Raw genomic sequence first — 22,924 nt, 5'->3', positions numbered from 1 at the left:
GGGGAGGTAGGGTAGCTGTAGGTGACAGAGGGTCACTGGCAGGAATGGGGAGGTAGGGTAGCTGTAGGTGACAGAGGGTCACTGGCAGGAATGGGGAGGTAGGGTAGCTGTAGGTGACAAAGGGTCACTGTGGCAGGAATGGGGAGGTAGGGTAGCTGTAGGTGACAAAGGGTCACTGGCAGGAATGGGGAGGTAGGGTAGCTGTAGGTGACAAAGGGTCACTGGCAGGAATGGGGAGGTAGGGTAGCTGTAGGTGACAAAGGGTCACTGTGGCAGGAATGGGGAGGTAGGGTAGCTGTAGGTGACAAAGGGTCACTGTGGCAGGAATGGGGAGGTAGGGTAGCTGTAGGTGACAAAGCGTCACTGTGGCAGGAATGGGGAGGTAGGGTAGCTGTAGGTGACAAAGGGTCACTGTGGCAGGAATGGGGAGGTAGGGTAGCTGTAGGTGACAAAGGGTCACTGGCAGGAATGGGGAGGTAGGGTAGCTGTAGGTGACAAAGGGTCACTGGCAGGAATGGGGAGGTAGGGTAGCTGTAGGTGACAAAGCGTCACTGTGGCAGGAATGGGGAGGTGGGGTAGCTGTAGGTGACAAAGGGTCACTGTGGCAGGAATGGGGAGGTGGGGTAGCTGTAGGTGACAAAGCGTCACTGTGGCAGGAATGGGGAGGTGGGGTAGCTGTAGGTGACAAAGGGTCACTGGCAGGAATGGGGAGGTAGGGTAGCTGTAGGTGACAAAGGGTCACTGGCAGGAATGGGGAGGTAGGGTAGCTGTAGGTGACAAAGGGTCACTGTGGCAGGAATGGGGAGGTAGGGTAGCTGTAGGTGACAAAGGGTCACTGGCAGGAATGGGGAGGTAGGGTAGCTGTAGGTGACAAAGGGTCATTGGCAGGAATGGGGAGGTAGGGTAGCTGTAGGTGACAAAGGGTCACTGGCAGGAATGGGGAGGTAGGGTAGCTGTAGGTGACAAAGGGTCATTGGCAGGAATGGGGAGGTAGGGTAGCTGTAGGTGACAAAGGGTCATTGGCAGGAATGGGGAGGTAGGGTAGCTGTAGGTGACAAAGGGTCACTGTGGCAGGAATGGGGAGGTAGGGTAGCTGTAGGTGACAAAGGGTCACTGGCAGGAATGGGGAGGTAGGGTAGCTGTAGGTGACAAAGGGTCACTGGCAGGAATGGGGAGGTAGGGTAGCTGTAGGTGACAAAGGGTCACTGGCAGGAATGGGGAGGTAGGGTAGCTGTAGGTGACAAAGGGTCACTGGCAGGAATGGGGAGGTAGGGTAGCTGTAGGTGACAAAGCATCACTGTGGCAGGAATGGGGAGGTGGGGTAGCTGTAGGTGACAAAGGGTCACTGTGGCAGGAATGGGGAGGTAGGGTAGCTGTAGGTGACAAAGCGTCACTGTGGCAGGAATGGGGAGGTAGGGTAGCTGTAGGTGACAAAGGGTCACTGGCAGGAATGGGGAGGTAGGGTAGCTGTAGGTGACAAAGGGTCACTGTGGCAGGAATGGGGAGGTAGGGTAGCTGTAGGTGACAAAGGGTCACTGGCAGGAATGGGGAGGTAGGGTAGCTGTAGGTGACAAAGGGTCACTGTGGGAGGATTGGGGAGGTAGGGTAGCTGTAGGTGACAAAGGGTCATTGGCAGGAATGGGGAGGTAGGGTAGCTGTAGGTGACAAAGGGTCACTGTGGCAGGAATGGGGAGGTAGGGTAGCTGTAGGTGACAAAGCGTCACTGTGTCAGGAATGGGGAGGTAGGGTAGCTGTAGGTGACAAAGGGTCACTGTGGCAGGAATGGGGAGGTAGGGTAGCTGTAGGTGACAAAGGGTCACTGTGGCAGGAATGGGGAGGTAGGGTAGCTGTAGGTGACAAAGGGTCACTGTGGGAGGATTGGGGAGGTAGGGTAGCTGTAGGTGACAAAGGGTCATTGGCAGGAATGGGGAGGTAGGGTAGCTGTAGGTGACAAAGGGTCACTGGCAGGAATGGGGAGGTAGTGTAGCTGTAGGTGACAAAGGGTCACTGTGGCAGGAATGGGGAGGTAGGGTAGCTGTAGGTGACAAAGGGTCACTGTGGGAGGATTGGGGAGGTAGGGTAGCTGTAGGTGACAAAGGGTCACTGTGTCAGGAATGGGGAGGTAGGGTAGCTGTAGGTGACAAAGGGTCACTGTGGCAGGAATGGGGAGGTAGGGTAGCTGTAGGTGACAAAGGGTCACTGTGGCAGGAATGGGGAGGTAGGGTAGCTGTAGGTGACAAAGGGTCACTGTGGGAGGATTGGGGAGGTAGGGTAGCTGTAGGTGACAAAGGGTCATTGGCAGGAATGCGGAGGTAGGGTAGCTGTAGGTGACAAAGGGTCACTGGCAGGAATGGGGAGGTAGGGTAGCTGTAGGTGACAAAGGGTCACTGGCAGGAATGGGGAGGTAGGGTAGCTGTAGGTGACAAAGGGTCACTGGCAGGAATGGGGAGGTAGGGTAGCTGTAGGTGACAAAAGGTCACTGGCAGGAATGGGGAGGTAGGGTAGCTGTAGGTGACAAAGGGTCACTGTGGCAGGAATGGGGAGGTAGGGTAGCTGTAGGTGACAAAGGGTCACTGTGGCAGGATTGGGGAGGTAGGGTAGCTGTAGGTGACAAAGGGTCACTGTGGCAGGAATGGGGAGGTAGGGTAGCTGTAGGTGACAAAGGGTCACTGTGGCAGGAATGGGGAGGTAGGGTAGCTGTAGGTGACAAAGGGTCACTGTGGCAGGAATGGGGAGGTAGGGTAGCTGTAGGTGACAAAGGGTCACTGTGGCAGGAATGGGGAGGTAGGGTAGCTGTAGGTGACAAAGGGTCACTGGCAGGAATGGGGAGGTAGGGTAGCTGTAGGTGACAAAAGGTCACTGGCAGGAATGGGGAGGTAGGGTAGCTGTAGGTGACAAAGAGTCACTGGCAGGAATGGGGAGGTAGGGTAGCTGTAGGTGACAAAGGGTCACTGGCAGGAATGGGGAGGTAGGGTAGCTGTAGGTGACAAAGGGTCACTGTGGCAGGAATGGGGAGGTAGGGTAGCTGTAGGTGACAAAGGGTCACTGGCAGGAATGGGGAGGTAGGGTAGCTGTAGGTGACAAAGGGTCACTGTGGCAGGAATGGGGAGGTAGGGTAGCTGTAGGTGACAAAGTAGGGAGACTAAGTAGAGAAGCAGAAGTTCACAGTTGGGACTGTTAGCCATGGGCTTGAGCTGGCCCCCTCTGCTCACTAGTTTGATTCCTTAGTAGGAGTCAGACAGGCTGCTGTATTTGGAGAAGGCAGACAAGTAGATTGAGCTAACCTTGGAGTTTTCATAGGTGTTTGGAACAGAGGGAGGACATACGGTCCCCCAGGTCTTTTTCTGAGAATGTGATACAGGGTTCATTTGTTTGTAAGAATGTAAATCTGACTGATTCAGGTTAAAGACATGGGGACAGAGGAGGAATTTATTGTAAGATGAAAGAGGCTATCTCATAGATCTAGGTCTAGAAGGGCAGTGAGACGTCACAGGGCCTGGAACTACACATCTGTAGGGCACCAGGATCCAAGACTGCTCTTCATTGCTTATCCTGGCCTTTTGTCTCTAGACACACCTGCTTTATTTCCTCTGCAGACAAGCTCTCTCTGCATCAGTCCAGTTATTTACATGGCCAGTGAGTTTAAGCACTAATAGTTTCTAATAAGCATCTCCAAGGCTAAATTCCAAATTCACAGAATGGAACATTTGACCCAGCTTTAGTTTAGTATCTAATCAGCTATGGCTAGGGGTGGAGTATTGATTTTTAGTTCAAATGTAGCCGTGGCACAGAGCCTCCCAAGTGACGGAGAGGAGAGGGCTGCCTGGCTGCACAGAGGTCTTCCAGCATCTCTGCTGCTTCCAGACATAAGTTTGCTCTATTTGTCTCACTGCAGATATCTCTATTGTAGGCCTACTTGTCAGGGGGCAGATTATTTGGGGTTCTGTTATATTTTCACTATGGAAAATATTTCCTTCTTAAAATGATAATTTACCAAAAGTAGCATCTTTATATCATTCCATTAAGTGTTATACACACATGCCTGCCAATTATCAGTTCAAGAACCAAACTTAACTGCCCTGAGATGGTCACCATTTAACAACCTACCATATTGCTTCTTCATAATGTGATGAGGTCTGAGCACTTAACTTTAATGATAATCAATTAAGACACACACACGAACTTGATTCCAAATTTACAAAATAATCAGACTTACATTTATCTTCAAAAGTCTTACCTGTCTATCAAGATTCAATTAAATTCTTAATCTGTTCCACAAATTCCTGTCCCCTGACAGCAGAACACTATTTCCCTCTCTGTATTTTTATGACTTGCTTTGTTTAAACCTCTATATTTATTACATTCTTACTGTTAAAGGTAGCACATGCAAAGGCAGTGAGATGAAAGAGCACATGGCTTTGCCACTTTATTAACAGTCCAGCCCTGTGTCCGGGTGCCTTCGGGCCTCTGCCTTTCATCTAAGTGATGATTGCCTTTCATGGCTTTTGTTAGGAGCCAGTGAGTGAATGGATGCAGAACTATTATTTGTGCGTTAAGAAACCTATTCAGATAGATTATTTAAGAAAATAGTTTGGAGGTTTGAAAGATCCTATGTCTAAACCCCTCTTCTGCTTCTTGGTAATTCGTGGTGTGGCAGTGATTAAATTGCTGTTCTACCTTGTCCTGGGCATGTTGTGTGGTGTGTTAGTTTCCTTTCACTGTTGTAACAAATTATCACACACACAGTGGCTTCAAACAATACAAATTAATATCTCCCGGTTCTGTGGGTCAAAGTCAAAGTGGGCTTGTTGAGTTTCTCTGCATGTAGTCTCATAAGAGCAAAAATGGGATGTCAGCTGGCCCAGGCTCCTAACTGGAGGCTCTGGGGGAAGACTCTGCTGGCAAGCTCATTCCGGTTGTTGACAGTTGAGTCCCCATTTGTAAAACTGAAGTCCCCATTTCCTTGGTAGCTATCAGCTCGTCAAGGTCACCTACATTCCTTGTTACCATTGCCCCCTCCATTTTCTTTTCTTTTATTCATTCAGACAAATAAAAATTATATATATATATATAATACGGCATATATCATGGTGTTTTGAAATATGTATCCATTATGGAATGGCTAAATCCAGCTAATTGACATATCCATTACCTTACATTTTCTTTTTGTGGTAAAGACACTTAAAATTTACTCTTAGTAATTTTCAAAGGATACACTGCATTATTATTAACTATGGTCACTATGTACTACTCTCTTAAAGATCTGAAACACTTGCTGCATTTGCCTGTGTTCCTCATGGAGGGGCCTGCTAATCTTTGCTGTATCTTTTCAGTTTTCATATAAATGCTGCTGAATGGAGCATGCCCCCTCCTTTTTTCAAGCCAGCAATTTCCCCTCAAGTCCCGTTCAGTGGAATCTCTCTGACTTTTCCTCCTGCTGCATTTCTCCTGCTCCCTGCTGAAGAATGTTCTCTGCGTTTAAGGACTCACTTGATTAGATTGCCCCCCTCCCCCCCAGATAATCTAGGCTAATCTCTATTTTAATCATCTTAATTAGCCTTAAGTAGCTTTCATTATATCTGCCAAATCTCTTTTTGTGTGAGAGAACATATTCACAGGTCCAAGGATTAGGCCATGAACGTTTTAGTTTTTTGTTTGTTTGTTTTTTCTGGAGTGGTCATTTTTTCTACTTTACTGCTTTTGGTTACTGTGATGTGTATGGTGTGAAGCCAAGCACAGTCACTGGCATGCTGGTACTCAACTGCCATTGATAAATTGTGTGTTCAATAAGCAGAAACTATTATTCAAGATCTGTTTTGTGCCTTAAGTTACCCGTAGGAATACCCCAGATCAAAAAAAGTTGGGTGTATATTATAGTAGCACAGTCAGTTCTTTGTGTAGCGACTTGTACTGTGTGCAGATATCAGAGGGAAAGCAGAGATGTTGTATCCACATGTAAGGAGTATTGATGAATAGGAAGACTATTTCATTCTTTCTTAGGATTTTTGTTGAAACCTTTGATAAAGTATCTTGTTTTAATCACATTACTGTTCCTTTTTTTTTTTTTTAAGACAGAGCCTCAAGCCATGGTCCTGGATAAAGTGCTGTAACATCACCCTCACAGCAACCTCCAACTCCTGGGCTTACGCGATTCTCTTGCCTCAGCCTCCCAAGTAGCTGGGACCACAGGCGCCTGCCACAACGCCCTGGCTATTTTTTGTTTGCAGCCATCATTGTTGTTTGGCAGGCCCGGGCTAGATTCGAACCCACCAGCTCAGGTGTATGTGGCTGGTGCTTTAGCTGCTTGAGCCACAGGGGCCGAGCCACTATTCCTATTTTTTAAATGAGTATTCTGTGTTCAGTGGGGGTAAAGTGCCCAGTGTTAAAAGGCTACTAAAACTCTTGAATGAAAAAGAATCCTGTTTTGTGTTTATTCTCCCTACGGGTTAGCAGGTATAGTGTAGAAGTTAGGAACACAAACTCTAGAGCCAGACTCCCAGGATATGATTTCTCTCTTTGCCACGTGTGTCCAATGACTTTGGGCGAGTGACATAACCTCCTTGTTCTTCAGTTTTCTTATGCATAAATATAGGCCTTACCTTATAGAGTTACAATTAAGGATTAAATTAAATATATCAATATTTGTAAAGTGCTTAGAATTGTGACTAGTACAGAGTGCTGTAGAAATACTGAAATTGTTTTAATTGAACAGTTTGCCTTAACCATTGTTTCTCAACTAGGCTATTTTGCCCCACCAGGGTATCTTTGGTGATGTCTGGACATAATGGTTGTTGTGTCTATAGGGGTGGGGTGAGGGCAGCTGGTATGTGGAGGGCAGGGATGCTGGTAAGCATCTTACAATGCACAAGTCTACCCCCAGATAATAAAGGATTATCCAACTCAATGTCAGTAGTGCCTAGGTTAAGAAACCTTGTTTTAAAACAGTGGTCTTTAATGATTTTTGTACCAAATGTATTTGCAAATAAAATATTCATATATTATTAGTGACTTTTAACACTGAGGATATTCAGGACTGAAAATCATAGCACTCTGAGTTCTACAATAAAATGAAAAAGTAAAAAAAACGTTTTCTGGTAATTAGAAAAAAACAACTTACTCTGTTTATCTACTTGTCTATTTTTATATGTAGCAGAAATACCACAGGAAAAGAGTGTGCTTAACCTTTGGAATGCATCATTAGGGGTAAGAAATAGTCTTCCTGTGAAAATTGAGCAGGATTCTAATTTTCCAGCGAGCCTTCATCTGGAGATGATAAGGGAAGAAATTATATTTGACCTTTGATAAGTATAGTTGGGGCACCCAACTGACCTCTACCCCAGTCAAAAGTCTGTGTATAACTTTTGACTTCCCCAAAACTTAATTACTAATAGTCCATTATTGGCTGAAAGCCTTGCTTATAGCATAAATACTCCACTAGCACATATTTTATATATTATAGGTATTATATACTATTACTATATACTATTATATATATTACAATAAGGTAAGCTAGAGAAAAGAAAATATTATTAAGAAAATCATAAGGGATAGGGCAGCGCCTGTGGCTCAGTGAGTAGGGCGCCGGCCCCATATGCCGAGGGCGGAGGGTTCAAACCCAGCCCCGGCCAAACTGCAACAAAAAAATAGCCGGGCGTTGTGGCGGGTGCCTGTAGTCCCAGCTGCTCGGGAGGCTGAGGCAAGAGAATCGCTTAAGCCCATGAGTTGGAGGTTGCTGTGAGCTGTGTGAGGCCACGGCACTCTACCGAGGGCCATAAAGTGAGACTCTGTCTCTACAAAAAAAAAAAAAAGAAAATCATAAGGGATAGAAAATATAGAGTCAGGCACAGTGGTTTGTGCCTGTAATCCCAACACTTTGGGAGGCCAAGGCAGGAGAATCAGATGAGGGAAGGAATTCAAGGCCTACCTGGGCAATATAACAAAACCCATCTCTACCCCCTCCAATATATATATATATATATATATATATATATAAGAAGTTAGCTGGGTGTGGTGGTGCACACCTGTAGTCTTAGCTACTCAGGAAGCCGAGGTGGGAAGATCACCTGAGCCCAGGGGTTCAAGGCTGCAGTGAGCTATGAATGTGCCATTGTACTCTAGCCAGGGCAACAGAGCAAGACTGTGCTGGGGGAATGGCAGGGGTGGGAAAGGAAAGAAAATATATTTACTATTCACTCAGTAGAAGTGGATCCCCATAACGATCTTCCTCCTCCTCATCTTCATGTTAAATATGCCAAGGAGGAGAAGGAAGATCAGGGGTTGGTTTTGCTGTCTCAGGGGTGGCAGAGGCAGAAGAAAACCCATGTGTAAGTCGACCTGCACCATTCAAACTCATGCTGTCCAAAGGTCAACTGTATTTAAATTTGGGAACTTGAATTTGCTGTTGAAAGACAGTGATAGTTAAGACAACCACGCATGCAGTCTAAGATTTGCAAAGCTTGCAATGTTTTTGCCATTGCCATTTTTATTTTTGAATGTTTGTAAGGTTTGTGCATTTGCTGCCTTCACTTCCTCCCATCCCGCAGGCGTATCTAATTTAAATATTCTTCAGAATATTCTTGAATGACTTCTTTTTTCCATCACCCTCACTCCATCACTTCCACCTCAACTTTTGCTGTTTGAGTTGTCTATTCAAGACTTAGAGCTAAGGCTTTACTACATTAAAACTATTCAAACTCTATTTTTTTCCATTCTTGTGTTCCCAAATTTGGGCTTCTGATTGGTGAGTTAGTTGTTATCATCTGCATCCCTCGGGTTGCAGAGAGCTGATTAGACTGACATCTAAGGAGAGGAGGACAGAATCTGGCATATTCCCCTACTGTCCACAAGACACAAACAAAATAATAACCTGCATTTGTATAATATTATGGATTAAGCAGAGCACTTGACATGCTGCCGTCCATTGGTGACTCCAAAATAGTTGACGATTGAGTGCATGGTTACCTGATACAGTTGCTAAGTATCAGTGAAATACTTGAGATAGTGATCAGATTCAAAATACATTTTTCTCATGGTATTTAACAAATTCTTGGCTTTTTAAAACATGGGCAAAAGGAAAGTGTTAATTGCAGTGAGGATGATATCCACTCAGTTCTTTTTGGATCACTCTGTTCAACTTTGAATCCATAGGCATAATGGGATATACCCTGGCACTTCATTTAAAAGGAAGAAACAGAACATTTTTTGATTCCAGTCATGTCTGCTGTATTTTTATATCAGGCTAGAAACTGGGAAAAGCAGTTTACAAGAGAACTATGTTTTATAATATGATCTTTTGTTAAACTTTACAAGTTTGTTTTTATCACACTTTCTGAAGTGGTAGAACAGTGATAACTACTTCACAGACTTGGTGATCAAGAAGAATCCGCTCTAAATGTAGTTGGCATCTTTCACAGGTTTGGGCAAGGTCCAGCGGGTTTCCTGTGATCTCGTTTAGAATGGAGAACCTCTTCCGTCAGCCAGGCCTTGCTGTGGACTCGGACGTGTGCTTGAGCACCACACCAAAGCTCCACCTATGAACCCGTTGAAACCTAGTTAAGGCCTTCCTTCAATTCTGAAATAACTTGTTGCCCAAATCTTCTTTTGCCACTTTATAATTCAGAATCTTGTGCTGAAGACATTTTGGAAAAACTCTGAACAGCTTAACAGTTTTGTCTGTGAAATATGGGGAAATGCTTAAGTTTATCCATCAAGAATTAGTTGATCTGGGGAAGAGAGACTTGGATTACAGTGAATCATCATTTACATATGTCACACTATAGAAAGAACTGTAAGCAGGCTTGGCTCAGTAGCAAACATCACAGGACTGTTTCTTGCCTGGGGTAAGTTACATAATGGTATTTTACTGTGGTAGTCTGGACCTGTAACTAGAGGGGCCCAAAGAAGAGGGATCATGTTGCTATGAAGACAGCTCCTTTACAGATGGTTACTATTAGTCCTGAGGGTAGAGTTGAGATCTGAGTCTGGATTCCAAAGAATATTGGAAACATGTATCGCAGTAGGCAGGGATCTGAGCTGAGCAGGGCCCAGTATCACAGTAAGTCAAGTCAAGGGGAGGAAAAAAAGTAGAAATGGAACCAGAATTACAGCATTACCAACATTGTAACATTGATAAGGTCATCGCATGGATGTACAGCTATACATCGCATGGATGTACTGGTAAGAGTTGGATGTAGAGTATAGCTGGAGCTGTAGGTGCTCAGATGTTTGTGGAGGTAAGGAATGGTTCAGCCAAGCACAAAGGAAAAAGTAGGAGTGGAATTTGGTCTGGCAAGTCCAGTGCTAGGACACATTCCACGCTGCTGCTCAGTTGAATCCCTCAGGGAATTTGCCTTCTGCCTGGCGGACAGAGGTGTGTGCTGGGTTCCTTATGGAAGTTCTGTAGGGAGCCTGCTGTTGCAATGCAGGGCTGAGGCCCTTAGAACATCTCACCATTGTCCAGTGTGAACACTTGTGGGCCATCTCTTCAATCCATTAGATTTTAGGACTTCAGTTCTTTGTCAGTAAAATTCAAAGGTCAGTAGTTAGTTGCTGGAGGGTGACTTCCTGAGATGGGACCAACGAAGCAGGCAGAACAGACAGATCCCTTGGAAATCTTGACAGAGTATCCTGGTAGAAGGTAAAATATTCTCCTGGTTTGGAGGAGCATTTTAAATAAGGATAATTTAAATCAAGTTAAAGAGTCCTAAGGCAAGGACGGTATTTTATATTCAGTACTGGGGAGATATTTTCTGTCAGTGGTAGGTCATACTTCTCTATTTGGGACAACAGTCTTGTTTCCAAAATGAAGGATATGGAATTCTAATATCGTTCAAACAACGACAAGAAGGCACATGGTGTAAGACAGTTTATATGGAAATTGATAGTGGAAGATCACTAGAATACTGACCTGTTTTAAATAAGATTGGGTATAGTTATAATAAAACCTTAAGAAAAGAGTTGTGTTCTTTCACACATATATGTGTGTGTATATATTTGAAGATAAGAAATTTTGAGAAAAAGAAATGTAACTTAGCTATGATAGTCTATAAAAGTAGATAAAAATTAAGCATTTCAACTAGTTTTGCTAGCCAGAAGCATCACACTTAGTAAAAATATCGTTTTAAAAAAATGTTTGTCAACGAGGGCCCTTTTTAGAGAGCTACAGCTGTTTAATATTGTTACCAAAGAGGATGTAATCACTGGGGTAACTCAAGGTTTACTGGTACTGTGGATAAATTACATTACAGATGTCTTAATTAATATTTGAGGTTTTTATTCAAAAATACAATGTAGTTTTCTTTGATAATTGTTATTTACTTGAATAATTTATTTGATTTTAAATAATTATTTTACTTTTTTCAAACAAAGTGGAGGAGAGCTATCCAAATTATTCTGTGATATTACTGTTTTCTGAGTGAATGCAGGAACCCTGACCACACACTTCTTTTTTTTTCCAACCATTTGTACTCCTCACCCCCAGAAACCCTCAAATTTGTCATTTAAAGCTTGGTCAGAGGCTGTGGCTACCAGAATTTCTTTGGTAAATTATATTATTTATTGTTTACTACTGTCAGTTGTCAACCTTCCAAGTCGTTTCAGCTACCAAAGGATAGGAAAAGAAATACTACAGAGAAAAATGTCTATTTTCCCAAATTGGGAATATGGTATAAAGTTCATCTTTGTGTTGATCACTCAAGTTTCAGAAAGACAACCAAAGAATAGCTACATAAATGTTAAATTCTGTAGTGATTGGTGGCAGATCAGCTAGTAAAAGCATCAGTTCCGGGTGAACGTCAGATCGAGCTGCCGCAGTTCTCCTGGCTTTAATTCACGTAAATCAGCAGAACAGCCCCTGCGACAGCGTGTCCACACATGTCACACCTTTGTTCACAGAGGAAGGATGAGGGAAAGCGAAGATACCCACAGACCTTGACAGATGTCTCAGTGGCTGGAACTTTGTCACGTAGCCACCTCTAGCTGTAGACAGGCTGAGGAAGTACGCATTTGGCTGTTACAGCTTCTGTCCAGGGACAAACAAGGGAAAAAGAGATTTGAGTGTGGGTGAATCCATGCATGGTATCTGCAAAAGCTAGAATGCATATTCATGTTTTTCTATTTTTATTATTATTTTGTAGGTTAGTGTAGTCTTTTTGAATTGTGAAGTAATTTGACCTCTGCTGAAAATCTTAGCATTTCTTTTTCTTCTTAAATGTATGCAGGTCTTTGCCTGGTTTTCAAGCCATGGAACAGCTGAGCAAAATTGGTAGTCATTGCACTCAAAGCTAACACTCAGTAATGCAGTCTGTTCTAACAGGTCTCCGAATCTGGCATGTATTCACTGCTGGGCACTTGCCATCCAGCAACTGTAGAATGAATGATGTTCATCTCTTTTTACCATTTGAAAAAAAAATCAGTTTTTATCAGATTTTAAAGCTCTACCAGAATGGTTATAGTAATGCCTTTTCAGGCTTGGGAAATACTTGCTGCCACTTACAGAATATCTCACATAATCTTCGGTCCATAGAAAACAGTTTATAGGGCGGTAATGCTATGGGCGTGTTAGATGTCAGTGCATGCCTTAAGGATGGTACTATTTTGCCTATAGTCCAAAAAAAAAATATTTGCTATGTGGTCATAATCTTAGTAGCATATAAGTCTAAATGGAACTACAATAGAGAGTTTTTGCATGTGTTTAACAAGAAATCTGATGTTGCCAATTTAGGGTAATTTTTAGAGTGTTATTGACATTTAAATTAGTATATTGAACAATATGTCTTTTTTTAGTAGTCACAAATGAAATTATTAGGGTGTTCTCTTGGTGAAATATCATCTACAGTAAACCCAAGAGTAAACATAATGATATGAGTGTGTGGGATGTCCAAATGAGATGAACAAGTATCTTTCAAAAGAAGAAACTTTTAGCTGATAGGATGACGGTAGGGCAAAGTTCTTTTTCAACATATATAAGGCAACTTTTCCTTACAGGCACCAGAAGTAAGAGATACTCTAATTTTCAATTCCTTAATCTACCAATGTCTGGAGGGTGCCAAAAAAAGTATACATATTATAAGGAAAAAAACTATTAAAATTGTAATACTCAATATATACTAATAACAAAAGATGAATACAGGTCACATTGAGCACCTCTTGTAATTGTAGAAATCAAATGTGACTTGAGTATTACAAATTTAATACAGAGTTTTCCTTTCTTAAAATGTATACTTTTTTTTGGACCTTCTGTATTTAAAATTTCTCTATGTGTCTGCAGGGTTTTCAAAAGAAGGAGGACTGGAAGCTGGTTTTGCATGTCATGTTTTTCAAAGTCTTACTCCTAAAACCTAAACTTTCCCAGAAAAATTGGATAGGAATTAGAAATGTATACGAACAACACGAGACAATTTATTTGGAAGTTTATTTGGAAAGAAAAGTTTCCTGCAGATTGCATGGGTCACGTGTTTGGCCCAGGACGGTGTAAACAAAACAATATATCTTTGACTTTGGAGTCAGCCTGAATTCAGTGCCAACTTCCACCATGTACTAAAGTCTGATCTTGGGAAAATTATTTACCCTCTTGATTTCTTAGTCAGTGCAATGGGACTCAATGTGGAGACTGACTTTCAGGTTTTGTGTAAGGGAATGAGAGGATATGTAATGCTTTACAGGCTTTCTGACATATGAATGTTCAATAAATGCTTTTTCTTTTATAAGGAAGATAAGAAAATTCTTGGGACACCCAATTATGGTTTTTGAGACTTGTAGAATCACTAGTTGCTACTCCAAGATTATACTTGTGAATCAGCATTTCAGATATAAACATTAAATTTCATAAACAATATGAAAAATACCTGCTTTTATGTTTTGTTATTATTATGCTCAGATAATTTTAAAATCCATCATCTGCATTATACAAAATGATTACTTTCAGAATCTTATAAGATTGTAGATTCAGGGATGACAATGGATATTCCATTTACTTTTTAATGATAGATAATTTCAAGTAATCATTAAGAAGTTCTTTTTAAAAAGCCAATTTCCTTATAATATGTGCCTGTCTATTTTTAAAATTCTACCTTCAAATAATAATTGACACAGTTGCAATTTGTAATACTTCAGTTAAGAGCATAGTGATTTCCAGTTGTAATTTGAAAAGGAAACACTTGTACCCTGCAACTCTCCTCTTGATAACAGCTTTATTCATAGTTGCCGAAACTTGGACCCACGAAGATGTCTTTGACTAGGTAAATGGATAAACTGTTGTATACCCAGACAATGGAATATTATTCAGCAAAGAAGTGAACCATCAGTCCATGAAAGGATGTGGAGGTACCTTACATGACTGTGACTAAGTGAAAGAAGCCAATCTAAAAAAGCTGCATACTATATGGTTCTGATTATATGATGTTCTGGAAAAGGCAAAATAGGAGACGATAAAAAGACCAGTGCTTAGTTGGGAAGAGAGAGGGATGAAGAGGTACAGCACAGAGGATTTGGGGGAAAGTGAAAGTACTGCGTGTGACATTGTGATGGTCGACACATACATTTGAGAAAACCAATGAAATATACTACACCAAGAGTGAACCCCAATGTAAATCATTTTGGGTAATAATGATGTATCACAATGTGTTCCTCATTGGTAAGAAACGTGCCACTCTGGTGTATGATGCTAATGGTGGAGAGGTCGTGTGTTTGTGTGTACAGGGCATATGGTACTTTCTGTTCAGTTTTGCAGGAAACTCAAAACTGCTTTAAAGAAAAAAAAGTCTTAGAAGACACACACACAAAAAAAGAAAAAAGATAACACATCCTGCCGCTCTTGATAACTGAAGAAGAGGGCTTGACTGTCTAGGGCTAGTTTCTTTCAAAAGAAGAAGAAAGAGGGAGTATAATTTTTAACTTTTTATAACTTTTGCTTATTTTTATAAAATCCAAATCAATTGGTTTTCATTGATCCTTAATTATGTTTTCATAATTGGCAACCATAACAACATAATCTGATGCCTCCTATGTTGAAAAAGCCCTCTCAGGTCAGCTGTCATCAAAGGCCTGCAAATGCCAACTTGCTGCCTCACGATGACCACGTGGATCTCAGCTGCACTAATCTAATGAACGTAGTTTTAGTGTTAATTAAAAATCAGCCAAATAAACAGACCAAAACCCTGAGGTTGAACCTTGGAACGCAGAGTGACAACTTGTGAACTCCCAGTGACAGTTTCCGCACGAAGAGACCATAGTCACTGGCTACAAGACAGATATTTTCAGTGAGGAAATACCTGCGAGTGATGGGCCCTCCACTGATGCCAAACTGTTCTCAGCAGTAGTGCTGCTTTCCAAAATGGAACGTGCTAGATATTCAATTATGAACAAGCCCTTTTTTAACCTCTAAATTTAAAAATGCTAAAGTTCTATCCCTTAAAATATTTTAGAGAAATGAGTTTACACTTTAATCAGTATCTCTTTTCCATTTTTTTGTTTTTTGCCTTGTACCCTCCTCCATTTAGTAACAGCACAACAGTTTATAAAATAATGTCAGGATTTGGCCATAAACGAACAGAACCATTAAATGCGTAAGATTCGATTTTTTGAGCTAGAATTAAAGACACTGGCTTTTTCTTAGGAGAATGAGATACTTCTCAGAAACAGAACAATGTACTCTTTAAGTAGTTATTACTAGGATTCTCACTTTGAAAACTGACTTTAGCAGGCATTCTGACTCTTTTGCTGAAGAAATTGCCATTGCTAACCACTCTTTCACCAAGGAATAATGCTCAGCGGTCCATTACAGTATATGTAATAGCATTAAATAATTACTCCTTTATATATCCCCTACCTTCTTTTTTTAAAAAAAGAAAGTATATTAAAATAGGCTGTGAGAGAATTGGGACATCTAAATCTGAAGAGATTTCACACACGTATACATATATTGATTCACTCAGTGGTGAGGTGGCACTGAGTCGCTGGCACAAACAACTTGCATATATGGCAACAGGAAAGAGGTAGAGTCATGGAGGCAGGAAAGAAAATCTGGTTAGCTGCGGAGGTGGTCAACCTCAGAAAGCTTCACAGCTTGAGATATCCGGTGTTGGTGCCGTCAGCAGCTTGGCATGGAGAGGGAGTTACAGTTTCCCATAAGTCTAGCGACAGCAGGTTGGGTAGAGTGACAGCATCTTATCTGCCCAAGGAGTATTCAGGGACAGGAATAGAAAAGCTGGGGACAGGCCGGATCAGAGAACTAGAAGGGAGGGAAGGTCGTGAGAATTGAAGGATGGAAGACAGGCAAGAAAAAAAAAGGTGATGCTGTGATGTTCCTTCTTTGAGCCAGCTCACAAGCCTGATTTGGGTGTGTTATTTTGGTACAAGGCATGACCATGGCTTGTTGGACCCCAGAACGCGCTGCCCTCTGTGTGGAGCAGCGGGAGGACTCAGGCCCCAGCTGACTGTGTGGGTCAGGTTTGCAAGCAACAAAACCGTGAGGGCTCTTGGGTGTGGTGCAGTGAAGAGAGTCAAAATGAGAGATTTCACAGCCCTGCTCATCTCTGCACTTCGCTGGGCCTCAGCTTCCTCAGCTGCAAAACGGGGATCCTAATACCCCAGAGGGGTTTCACAGAGGTTAATTCAGGGTGGTAAATCACATCAAGTTCCCCTCACGGTGCAGAGGCACAGTGCAGGAGCCGACAAAGTTAATGCACATCCTCCTCGACAGCCTCCAACTCTATAACTCAAAGTGATGACAGCTCCTACGGTTTCATTTGTAAAAAAGAATAATGCTCTCTAAAACTCGAAACTGCTACTCCGCAAGTGAAAAGAGCATTGCTGAGAAGTTTGTGCATAATACTTTATACATCTTAGATCTCAAGGACTTTGTTAATGTGGCAAAAAGGCAGCACCCGTGGCAGCTCATGAGGAGCAGCTCATGCTGGACGTGGACTCGGAGTTGCTCACTGAGCCATGGGAAGCAGGATGGGTGGGAAGCCACGTGCCCACAGACCTAAAAATAGCCGTTATGCACCTCCGAACTAGGAGTTGCAACGGAAACTGCTGGGCTGTGGGCTGTGGCTCACATACGTTGTTCCCGTAGCCAGCATAGTATATTTTTACAGTGGCTTTAGTCAGAGCCTTCACTCACTTGAGCACATTCCCCATCCATTTCCAGTTGCCCTGGACCTGGCCATTCTCTCTGTTCATGGTCCTTCAAATGTTCAGCCCTCTTTGGAGCCCCAGGCAGAACAGAGGCATGGGCCAGAGAGCTGGCAGTGCAGGCAGAGCAGGGACTGAAATGTCCCTCCCTTTATCTCAGTTGCCGGGTGACTGACAGCACTTAGCACTTTCAGTTAAATTTGAGCTTCACATAAACAACAAGTAGATTTTTTTCTTATAAGTATGTCCCATGAAATCTTTGCGTTTCCCCTATCTGGCAGCTCTCTGTATTCCCATTTAGAATTCTCACCTTGGCACCAATAGGTACTCAGGACGTGGTCATTGTCAGTGTAACACCCCAGCAGCCTTGGGGGAAGGGAGATAGGACAGTATATTTCAGCATTTGAAAGAGGTGACTTGAACCAGATGTATGAGTGTTTTAATTCGATAAGAGGTAAAACTGGAAACTGTGGTGGCTGGGAGGGTGATGACAGCTAGAGGGTGACTGGGGGAGGGCCTTGACCCTGGCTCTGTGAAGAACTGTGTGAGGGGAGGTTCATTCCCAAGACTGGCTTAGGTGGCGTCTGGACTGACACGTGTTAGGTGGGATGTAATTGTGTGGACTTTAGGCCTGCAGTCTTTGTAAGCACACCGTCGCAGTCACGCCAGGCTCTGCCCTTTTGCTCTCCTATCCCTGGATTGCTCTGGCCACTCAGCTAAAGGTCTCTTTTTGGGGGTACCCTTATCTCAGTTTAGCTCCTGAAGCCTGGGAGGACTCTGAGGAGGGGTGTGTGGTGGATAAATTTCAGCCACATTATCACATTTCATCTCAGCACGTTACACATGCTGCCGGGGGAGATAATGTTTGGGGGGGTTGGTTTTGTTTGTTTGTGTTTAAATAAGCTTTAGTTTTTCAGAGCAGTTTTATGTTCACAACAGAGTGGAGCACAGAGTTCCCGGGGACCCCATCGCCACACAGGGACAGCCCCTCTCCTTCTCAGCAGCCCATCCCACAGTGGTGCCTTTGTTACACTTCTTCTGCAAGGATGAGAAAACTAAGGGTTTAAGCACATAAGGGCGTCCAGCCTTTTTTTGGTCTGCTGTACATTGGAAGAATAAGAGTTGTCTTGGATCACGTTAAATAGGCACACAGTGAAGAAAGCTGATTAGCATATAAAGGCCCACATGCACACTTGTGATATCCAATACCACAGATAGGCAAAAAAAATCCTCACAAAATCAGTGTGGTCTCGTGGCCACAGGCTGGTCACCCCTGGGGGGATCAGCCGCCGGAGCAGCCTGTGTCCCATGCTCCTGTGAGGGCCCTGCCTCAGCCCCAGGTCTCTCCTCTGGACCCTCTGTGGCGATGCAGGGAGAGGGAGAGCATTATAAGCACAGGAAGGGTGGTTAGGTTACTGTCCTGTGTGCACCTGTGAAGAAATTTTCTCCAGTGGGTGAGTGAGGGTTTGGAGAAGCTGTGAATTAATTCCTGCGCGTTTTTTTTTTTTTTTATCTTTGTCCATTCCTTTCCTTTCTCTGTTTTACCAAAGATCGAAAGAAAGAAGGTTAATTCAATGACCCTAAAAATATTTTGTGTTGAGAGTTTTATCTGAAAGTTCAAGATGTTACTTCTATATGACAATCAAGTAATTCCAGGAAACGTTTGGTGGAAATTACTGTCTGGCTTTTAAAATCAGTTCTTTTCAACGCATCACCCCTGAGTATAATTTTAAGAGTGATGGCACATCACTTTCAGCTTTAACGATCAGCGAGTTCCACCTCCTACCCCAGATCACTCCTGAACCAGACACAGCTCTTTGTGCCCCCGATAACAGTAGGGACGTGGGTATCACTGGCTCGCAGAGCTTGTTCCCTTTAGTGCCAAATAGCAAACTCTTATACAAACGAGCCAAAGAGGCTCTGTCCAGTGGCCTCCATGTTGCTTATTTCCTCACTGTACGCTGAGGCCTGTTAACTCAAAAGGCCACTGGCACATCTAATTATTTTCAAAATAGTCCAAACCAGCAGATTTTTAGCCGTTTAGATCCTGCTTGCTTTACATATTGTGTGAAACCCTACGTAGCATCTGTTTTCCATTGATAAGATAGAGCTTGCGGTTTTATAGACCCCAGGCTGCTGCTGCCGTTCGGAGTTCTCTGACCTAGAATTCTCCACTGTGCTGGTGAGCGACACTAGTTAGTCTTAAGCCCTAGACCTAAGCCCTCTGCTTTGGGAGTTCCTGCACCCGCCTCCCCTTTTGCATGGCAGCCTCCCGGAGGGTCTCAGGCTATGCAAGACTTGCCTTCTTGTGCGCCCCTGTCCTAGCACCACCCAGTTAAGCTGCTTGTGTGTTGCTGCCTCCTGTGGTCACGTCTCTTTTCCCCAAATCAGCTTTCCAAACCCCCAAGCAAAACTCCTACACAAGCAGGATTTCATGACAGCCAGTATGTGAACCTTCAGACTAAAGACCGACCCACATTGCCTTACTCCTTTGTACTCTTCATCCTTTTTCTCTCTACCTTTTGGATACCAAATAGCTGTGTATAGTTTTAAATGTGTAGTTAACGAAGAGCTTGAGGATGATAACGATTCACCCAGTTTCATGTGTATTTGTCCTTCCTATTATGTTACTAGGAAAAATTATAAAGCACTTTCAGATTGCAGAGATCAAGGACAAGCTTATATTTTTTTATTTTGGGGGTTTTTTTTGCAGTTTTTGGCTGGGGCTGGGTTTGAACCCACCACCTCCGGTATGTGGGGCTGGCACCCTACTCCTTTGAGCCACAGGCGCCGCCTGACAAGCTTATGTTTTTAATAAAAGTAATTATAAATGTATTGCACACTAGTGTCAGGCAATGTGTTGAGCTCTTTTCATGCATTATTGTATTTGATCATCACCACAACCAATGAGGTTGGTGCTTTTTATCTGTTCACATTTTGAGGGAATAGAAAGAGGGCCCTAGGAGGTTAATTGCCTTACTTAGAATCACATCAAAGAGTGCAGAGCTCAGACATGAATCCAGTTTTTCAGGTGCCTTCACCCATGATCTGTTCTTTATCCATTACTCCTTAATAAATGAGAAGGTTTTCTTTTTTTTTTTTTTTTTTTTTTTGAGACAGTCTCACTATGTTGCACTCTGTAGGGTGATGTGCCGTCACAGCTCACAGCAACCTCCAACTCTTGGGCTTAAGCGATTCTCTTGCCTCAGCCTCCCAAGTAGCTGGGACTACAGGCGCCCGCCACAACGCCTGGCTTTTTTTTTGTTGCAGTTGTCATTGTTGTTTCAACTGGCTGGGGCTGGGTTTGAACCCTTGGTATATGGGGCCGGTGCCCTACCTACTGAGCCACAGGCGCTGCCCAAGAAGGTTTTCTATACGGACACACAGGGAAGTAAGCAAACACTTGCAGCAGGCAAAGAGAAAAAGGACAGATTTTCCATCAGCGTTCAGTTTTCAGCAGCCTTGTTGGCAGATCCGTAGCTGCTGTACAGACTTAATACAGTCCTCCTCACGCACCATGCAAACCACTGAGTACCATCTCTGTCTCTCGGTTTCTTACTTTTCTCTTCTCGCCTTCTGTTTCCTTTGTTGCTTCAACTGCCTCAGGATTGCTTTTTAAGACTTCTTGTGTGTTTGTGTTTCTGCTTCTGCATCACTCTCTCTCCTCCACGTTCTCTCTTGAGTGTCTCCCAGTTATACTCCCCTAAGTTGAGCAGGTGGTTGGGTTGCCCAGCTCCATCACTAGTGAGAGCTGTCACACCAGGGTGCCTCACCCTGGAGGATCACGGCCAGTTATCTGCCTTTGGATCAGGCACCAGACCTGGATCATTTAGCTGGGGCAAGGATCATGGGTTAAAAACTAAGGGGATTTTGTATAAGATCCTACAGAAGGCAGCTGTAAGTGGAACTTAAACTCATGGGTTTCTTAGAGGGAGACAATGAAAACCCCAGAATCTTCATGAGATCTGTCTACAAAACCAGGGATATTTTCAATATTTTTCATGTGTCTGTTTTGAAAAATTTAAGATTGTATGATTAAAGGTTTAGCAAATAAAAATACGTGCTAAGGGTAGTTCTTAGCAATGAAAGTGCAAGTTATGAAATCTACACATACCTGGGGAAATTCAAACATTTTTCTTTCTTTTCAATATCTTTAATTGGATCATGACATACAATTTAAAACAAATTGTTAGGCACCACAATAGAGTTGTACGTAACATTTAATTAGTTTTCTTATTATTCTCCCATGTGTTATAAGGCAGAATTTTAAGCTTCTGTACATTATCTGTTGAATGATAAGGCAGATGACACCCTGTACATTCTCTTCTGGTCCTTTAGAATCTTTCTGTTCAACACTCAATAAATGGCATTGCCTCATTGGTCCCTCTGATGCCAGTTGAGAAAAAAAAAGGGAAATCAAGGAATCTTTTCTTTCTATAAGCATCGAGTCAAGGAGAAGTAATGCTATTTTTGATATCTTACACCTTAACTCTGTCTTTTCTTGGCCAAGATAAGGGATTGTTGTCATTATTTTGTGTTGCGTGTCTTGTTTGTTTCCATTCCCACCGTGTATCAGCTATACCTTTCATCAATGTGAATATAAATGTTCAGGAAGAAAACTGCTTTGCTTTCAGTTTATCTTATTTTATGAGTGTTTCAGTGCTGCATTTGAAGTTTAGGCCATTTTAATCCTTCCACTTGCAATGTCAGGCTATAGAACCCTAGTTAAGCTGGTGAAAGAGTACAGAACAAAATAAAGGGGGCCGGTGAAGAGGAGGATCAGTGCCACTCATGGGCCTCCTTCTTAGTAGTTAAATTTTAGAAGTGACCTCCTTGTCCTTTGAGCTTGCAAGAACACGTAGTCCAGTCCCTCAACTGGCTAACAGCTTAGTACTGTAGAATTAAGCTAGTAGCCCTTTCGTGTTTTCAAATATCTATCTGTATGTCATAAATCTGAGCTAACAAGATGTTTTTTATTATATGAGTTATGGGCTCAGTCTTGTGGTTATTTTCTGCACACATAGGATGTCTTACAGCAGCTTTGATATGGTAGATCATTTCCAGAAGTTACCTCCTGGTGGAATCAGTTTTAACAATATGGCTGTTCTTCACTTCACCGGGAAAACTACTTCTGATGTTTCTTTCAGGACATTTTGACCACCTCGTTTTCTCCTTCTTTTCTAACTTTTTAACTCACAGAAATCCCATGGGGTAAGGAACCCATTTTGAGAAATGTGTCACATCAACTTTTGAAGTGTTGGAAGCTAAGCAATTAGTGTCAAATTTTCCCTGGAGGAAAAAAGACAGAGAAAGTTAATATATACCACAGAGGTGACTTCAGTCCGCTATGGGGAAGCTTTATTTATGCTGTTGTTAAGCCACTAATAGTATGTGGCACTGGTTTCCATTCAGATTTGGACCTGAAACAAATCATCCTAACATATTTTCTCTATTTTGATGGACAGTGTATTTGAAAAGCTTTTGAATTTATAAAGTGTCTTTGAAAATTTACAGAAACGAAAAGTTTACTAAATGTAGTACATTTAATGGGAAAACCAAATAAAACTCAGAGGTAGGACCTCAAAGTGCTTTTGTGGATTTAATATGCCTTGTCTTTCAGAGGCTCATTTGTTTCTATTTTTTGGGATACGAATATAATTGTTTTCAATATAGGTTTAAAATTTAATAAATATGTGATTACCTGCCATCTGTCAAGCAGTGTGGTAGGTGCAAAAACACAGACCATGTTCATATATTACTTATATATACCCTGTGAAGAATTGTAAGCCCA

The 22,924-nt window shown here is 42.7% G+C and overlaps 1 protein-coding gene and 1 non-coding gene across 3 annotated transcripts in view; one reads left to right on the top strand and one right to left on the bottom strand.

Annotated features, from left to right (window-relative positions):
- MAN1A1 (mannosidase alpha class 1A member 1) overlaps positions 1-22,924 on the top strand; it is a 195,483-nt gene that overhangs the window by 25,234 nt on the left and 147,325 nt on the right. The window lies entirely within an intron of this gene.
- Positions 5,258-5,363, bottom strand: LOC128586990 (U6 spliceosomal RNA). The gene has a single exon (XR_008380433.1). It is a non-coding gene; the product is annotated as a U6 spliceosomal RNA (small nuclear RNA).

Source organism: Nycticebus coucang, chromosome 5, assembly GCF_027406575.1.
Source record: "Nycticebus coucang isolate mNycCou1 chromosome 5, mNycCou1.pri, whole genome shotgun sequence".
NCBI classification, from domain to species: domain Eukaryota; kingdom Metazoa; phylum Chordata; class Mammalia; order Primates; family Lorisidae; genus Nycticebus; species Nycticebus coucang.
Note: the sequence above shows the minus strand (reverse complement) of the source record. Positions and strands in the feature narration are given on the sequence as shown.